Source organism: Salvelinus alpinus, chromosome 12 (assembly GCF_045679555.1).
Source record: "Salvelinus alpinus chromosome 12, SLU_Salpinus.1, whole genome shotgun sequence".
Lineage (NCBI taxonomy): Eukaryota > Metazoa > Chordata > Actinopteri > Salmoniformes > Salmonidae > Salvelinus > Salvelinus alpinus.
This window is the reverse complement of record NC_092097.1, coordinates 40,142,668-40,149,816: the sequence shown is the minus strand read 5'-3', so window position 1 is coordinate 40,149,816 and position 7,149 is coordinate 40,142,668.

Here is a 7,149-nt window from a genome sequence, read left to right as displayed (position 1 = left end):
TAAAGTGACGTGGGAGGGCACTTAGCTCATCTGAGGCAGGTGTTAGATTACGAGCGTTTCAACAACCAACTACAACGTTAATAATGATGGTTTTGGGAAACATCTCAGAGATTTAACGATGCTCCTATGAATGTTCTAACGATGAACTTTGCCTTAGATGCTTTTGGGAAACAGGGCCCTGGTTGTGTTGGGTTTTATTCAGGTTTGGGGTCAATTCCATTTCAATTCAGGAAGTTAACCAAAATCCAATTCCAAATTGTACTAATTGAAAAGCATTGCGGAGAATTGGAATATGAATTTCAGTGTATTTCCTAAATTGTCTGGAATTAAAATGGAATTGACCCCAACCCTATCATTACTGTCTATTGGAATTAACTCTGCCTTTAGATAAACTATTCTGTATTTTAAAAAAAGAAAAAAAAAGTTTAATGTTTATAATACACCTGACTGCTTTTTGGGAGAATATGCATATTTCTCATGAATTGGAATCTGTACTAAGAAACAGAACTCTATGTATTAAGTGTTTTTAATAGTTTCAGATGGGATCTTGTAAATAGGCACTTTCATAGGGATATGGGGCAGTATTTTCACATCCGGATGAAAAGCGTGCCCAAAGTAAACTGCCTGTTTCTCAGGCCCAGAAGCTAGGATATGCATATAATTGGTAGATTTGGATAGAAAACACTCTAAAGCTTCTAAAACTGTTACAATAATGTCTGTGAGTATAACAGAACTGATTTGGCAGGCGAAACCCTGAGGACAAACCATCCAGGGGCAAAAAAATTGAGGTCATAGTATTTCCCATTGGGTTTCTGTTGAAAGCCCTATTTAATAGGAACCTGGTTGCAGTTCCTATGGCTTCCACTAGATGTCAACAGTCTTTAGAAATTGGTTGATGTTTTTCTTTTGAGAAATTAAGAAGTATGGCTGTTCTTTGTAAGCGTCACTCCAGATGGATTCTACTGTTTGGTGCGCGTGAACTGGAACGCGCTTCACCTTTTTTTTATCCGGTATTGGAAACAGTTTATCCCGTCTTAAATTTGATCGATTATTTACGGTTTAGGATACCTTAGGTTGGATTAGGAACGTTGTTTGAAATGTTTGGACCAAGTTTACAGGTAACTTATTAGATAATTTGTAGTCATGTTGGGCGAGTTGGAACCGGTGTATTTCTGAATCAAACGCGCCAAATAAATGAACATTTTGGGGATATAAAGAACGACATTATCGAACAAAAGGACCATTTGTGATGTTTCTGGGACATTTTGGAGTGCCAACAGAAGAAGATCTTCAAAGGTAAGGCCTTTATTATATCGTTTTGTGTCGCCACCTGATTTTCATGTGTTTGTATGCGGGGCGCTGTCCTCAGATAATCGCATGGTCTGCTTTCGCCGTAAAGCCTTTTTGAAATCTGAATCTGAAATCTGAATCTGAAATCTGCGGCTGGATTAACAAGAAGTTAAGCTTTATTTTGATGTATTACACTTATATTTTCAGTTATCTTGAATATTGATATTTCTGTAGTTTGAATTTGGCGCTCTGCAATTTCTCTGGATGTTGTCAAATCGATCCCGCTAAAGGGATTGGCGCGCGAACGGATCACTAACAGGTTAAAGCTTGGTCGCAAATGGGTCTTCCAAGTGGACAATGACCCCAAGCATACTTCCAAAGTTGTAGTAAAATGGCTTAAGGACAACAAAGTCAAGGTATTGGAGTGGCCATCACAAAGCCCTGACCTCAATCCTATAGAAGATTTGTGAGCAGAACTGAAAAAGTGTGTGCGAGCAAGGAGGCCTACAAACCTGACTCAGTTACACCAGCTCTGTCAGGAGGAATGTGCCAAAATTCACCCAACTTATTGTGGGGAGCTTGTGGAAGGCTATCTGAAACGTTTGACCCAAGTTAAAAAAATTAAAGGCAATGCTACCAAATACTAATTGAGTGTATGTAAACTTGTGACTCACTGGGATTGTGATGAAAGAAATACAAGCTGAAATAAATCATTCTCTCTACTATTATTCTGACATGTCACATTCTTAAAATAAAGTGGTGATCCTAACTGACCTAAGACAGGGAATCTTTACTAGGATTAAATGTCAGGAATTGTGAAAAACTGAGTTGAAATGTATTTGGCTAAGGTGTATGTAAACTTCCGACTTCAACTGTATGTCATAAGCACAGCCAAGCTGAACGTAGTTGGCCACAGATGGGTTGGAAAACACTCTGACTTCCACTGCGACAGACCAGGCAAAGTCAATGTCGACGCAGACACCCTCTCTCGTCCCCTGGATATCACCAAGTACGTGGCTGAATGCAATGAAGAGCTGCCAGGTGAAATGGTCCGTGCAACATGGGAAGGGAGTCAAGAAGCAAAAAGAAAATATGTGGCTTGGAATGCAGCCCTCAACATCTCTGAAGGCATCTCAAGAGAACACCACACCAGCGAACCCCTGTCAACCATCAACCACAACGAGCTAGAAAGGGCCCAGCCATTGGAGAGCTCATGAGGTTGAAAGAGACACAAAGAACCCTGATCAGCGATGCAAGATGAGGAGTGAGTGGCTATACCAGGAAACTGTTGATTGAGAGGGGACAGATGTGCATCGACGATGGAATCCTGTTCCAGAAGGACAACCAAAGAAGGCAGCTTGTCCTACCAGTCAATTACAAGCAGACATTCCTGAAGCACCTCCACGATGACATGAGTCATGTAGGAACAGAAAAAGTCCTCAGCCTGGCAAGGGAAGTGTTCTACTGGCCATTCATGAAGAGGGATATAGAAGAGCATGTTACTTGGAGGTGTCCCTGTATCAAACAGAAGCAGCCAGTCACACATGTAAGAGCAGCTATGAGCAGTATCCTGGAGCTGGTGTCTATTGACTACATGCACCTGGAACCCAGCAGAGGTGGTTTCAAAAACATCCTGGTGGTTCTAGACCACCTCAAAAGGTTCGCCCAGGCTTTTCCGGCAAACAACAAGTCCGGAAGAACAGCGGCTGAAAGAATCTCCAACGACATCATACTAGAGGTCTTCACAGATCCACATCTACACGAATAACTCAGACCTGATGCGGGAACCGAGCAGGTCCGCATCCAGAATTCGAAATAATGTCACCGGTCTGTGTTGGATCTGATATGATTGTCATGGACCTTGGGTATGTGTAATTTTAACTGACTTGTCCGGAAGGATCCATACAGATCGGGACACGACTGCTGTGGTAGAGAGAGAGAGAGAGAAATTGTATAATTTATGCTAATGCTCTTTGCTTTTCACGAGAGTGGCACGTGTAGCTTGTTGTTGGGAAATCATAAGACATGTGGGGCAAAAGTTAGGAGATATCTGATCAGTGAAGGAAGATGGAATTAAAATTATGGAATAAAAAGTTAAAGGAGAAGGATAGGCTACAATGACCAAGAGCCAACAGGTAGGTTGCTACTTTATAGTCTGAATGGAGTTGTTGTTTGTAACAGTGTAGGACGTGAAAGAGCATGCAGCCTTAATTAGCCTAACTCCTTAGCTAGCTAGCTTCACTAACTTCTCTCGGTTTGATGCAGTCAAAACAGGTACTATGTACGTAGTCATATTGGATGATAAATAACCTAGCTATGGCGGCTATGAGTCCACTATAGCGTGAGTCGGCTTGGTTGGTTGCTGTCTCTTCCTCTCTTTTCGTGTCACTCGCACACACTCACAGTAGCTTACACACAGCACGGTCCCTGCTAGAGCGTCACCTCTTTACCTCCTCTTCCTCGCGCTTTATCAGCTCCGGTTAGTAAAGTAGCTTAAAAATGGACTTTTCTGTTGCTTCTCTCACTCGGATCGCACCGAGTCTGGATCCAACCAGATCTATATGGAACGGGTCTAGTTGTCCTCTGGTTCGTTTGGAACAAGTCCCTATATTTAAAAAAAATATTTATGCATATCTGGTCCGGATGGGAAAGCTCCAGGTCAATTTCGTGAAGGCCTCAATTTCATACAGAGGTTTGGATACACCTCGAAGTTACACCACAACTAGGGTAGAGAATTTGCGAACAATCTTTTCAAAACCCTGCAGCAACTGACAGGAGTGGGTCACTCAAGAACATCACTGTACCACCATCAGGGCAGCCCAGCTGAGAGATTCAACAGAATGTTGAACCCAGTGCTGAGAATGCTTGATGAGAAGGAGGGGGAAAGTTTTAAAGAACACCTTCCATAAGTGTTGCATGCATACAACTGCACAAGGCATTAGTCCACGGGATACTCACCCGTCTATATGCTCTACGGTCGCCAACCACACCTGCCAATAGAGCTGCTGTTTGGCCTGACAGCTGAAGAGGAGACAAACTCACCCAAAGGCTATCCTGAGAAGTGGGCTAAGAGAATGACTGAAGCATACAGAATATCATCTGAGAGCAGCAAGCAGTCAAGTGCAAGGGGGAAAAAGTACTATGACCAACAGATGAAAGGTGTAGTTCTCCACCCAGGTGATCGAGTCCTGAACGAAAGAGGGGGTCCTGGAAAAGTAAGGTCCTATGCCAGTTGGGGAATTCCCACCTCACTACATCCCACCGCCTTTCACGCCTTATTCACCTTCATACTTACCATCCGCACCTTATCACACCTTCATGCCTTACACTTACCCTATACACTGAGTGGACAAAACATTAGGAACACCTTCCTAATATTGAGTTGCAACCCCTTTTGCCCTTAGAACATCCTCAATTCATCGGGGCATGGACTCTACAAGGTGTCAAAAGTGTTCTACAGGGATGCTGGCCCATCTTGACTCCAGTGCTTCCGACAGTTGTGTCAAAACGGCTTCATGTCCTTTGGGTGGTGGACCATTCTTGATGGGAAACTGTTGAGCATTAAAAAACCCACAGTTTTGCAGTTCTTGACATATTCAAACCGATGCGCCAGGCACCTACTACCATACCCAGTTCAAATGAACTTAAATATTTTGTCTTGTCCATTCACCCTCTGAATGACGCACATACACAATCCATGTCTCAATTGTCCCAAGGCTTAAAAATCCTTATTTAGCCTGTCTCCTCCTCTTCATTGTGTATAGTTTTATTTTGTATTGTTCCCAGAGCACATTAGCAAATGAGACCTTGGTCTTAATGTGTTTTTCCCTGGTTAAAAAAATATGACTCCATTGCATTATATGTTTGCAACAAGATTAAACTATTTGTCATCTTTTCGACTGCAGGGAACTTGGAACTTATTTTTTGAGTGCAGACCCTCTACAAATGAATCTGGAGTTTCTTTGTCGCAATATATTTTCCATGGTAAGTACAGTTATATTTGTTTTCACTTGTCCAGGAGCATACAGTATGTGTTGCACAGATGAGAGCAGAAATGTTATAGCGTAATGGATGTAATTCTCCACTAGAGCCAGCAGGAGGCGGTATAGGATCAGGTTTCAGATGGAGAGGCAGTGTGATTGGGGGAGGGAGAGGCTTGGGAAAAGTCATATGTGTCGAACATTCTTCTCATCCTTGAACTTTGTTCTTTAAACCCTTTCACTCTCATTTTCTGTTTATCCCTGTCTCTCGCTCTCTCTCTCTCTCTGACTCTCTCTCTATCTCTGGCTTTCTCTGAATCTCTCTCTTTCGGTCTGTATGACTGTCTGACTCCCTCTCTCTTTCTCCCTCTCACATTCACATACATAATAGGCTCACCAAACTCAGGAGGTAGTGAAACTCATTAAGTAGTGTTTATGGGTCCAGCCTAGTTGGCACTGGAACCAAGAGCAAAAGAATGAAGAGATTTCAAGATTACAAATGTCCGACATAGATGGATGCTGATGAGATGCCTTGTAGAGGCATTTAGCAAAGAAAACTTGTCACTTGTTCAGAACGTTCGCTATTTAATCGACAACAGTCTAATCTTAAAAGGCCTGTTTGTTGGATTATCTCTCAATAGATGTTGGTTTTCCAAGGCCTTACTATGTAAACCAGTGAACCGGTGAATAGAGCCAGTGAAAGAACTGTTTGAACTGGGATAGTAAGGGACCTTAGTGTTATCTTCAGAGGTTTATTGATGTTTCCCATGTCCCTAAAAACCAAAGCCAAACACCCTCACAGAGGAAGTGTCCTGTGGTGGTCCACCACTGGTACTAGTCCTAAGTGAAAAACAACCCCAGTCACTCACATATAGTTCCCCCCTGCTGTTCGGACTCTGTTCCAGTTCCACCCCCAGCCGTGACAATGACAGGACAGTGACAGAGCGGACTAGGCTGGTTCTGTGTTCTGCTGACAGAAGGGACACATGGAGACAGAGAGGTCCAGAACCTCTGCCCCCTCTGGGAACTGGGCCCAGGGTTCTCTGCAGGGTTCTATCCCCAGGCTTACAGAGCACTGGACCCCCAGAACTGGTTATGTTTGCATTCTCCAGCGTTCTGGAGCTGGCTGCTAGGCTGTAGCCATGGCAATGTGTAGATAGGGCTCTGATCAGAGGATGTATGTTTCCTGAGCCTGCTGAGCCTGGAGTGAACATGACAGAGGGCCTTAACACTGTCAGTACACGCACACGTGCACACGCACACACACACACACACACACACACACACACACACACACACACACACACACACACACACACACACACACACACACACACACACACACACACACACACACACACACACACACACACACACACACACACACACACACACACACACACACACACACACACACACACACACACAACCCCACCTCACTTTATCTCAAATGCAGATAAGGTTTTAAAACCTTGTCTGATGAGAAATGTAAGCAGTCTGAGAGGCTGAACCTTCCCATTATGCAGCTTCAGACACTCAATGGTGGCTTGGTAGGCAGAAGATAATTTAATGTGCAGCAAAGTGCATGAGGCGAGGACTGGTGTATGGGGCAGTACTGAGCGTCTGGCCTGAACAAACGAGAGACCAGACAAATAAGGCCCTTCATCCGTTGTCATGGAAACCACAGGGGAACTGAAGGGTTTGGGAAAGTGCGGGTTGTTTTGGTCGCCTAGTGCCCTCTTCTCCCTCTTTCTTCCCCCTCTCCTCTCATCTCTCTCTCTTGCTTCTGTTTGGTGACTGTGAGGGGGCCTTGAATGTGACGGTAGCTTGGCAACTCCCCCGGTGGTTGGCCATTGTAATGCAGTGAGGGGGCTGGGGA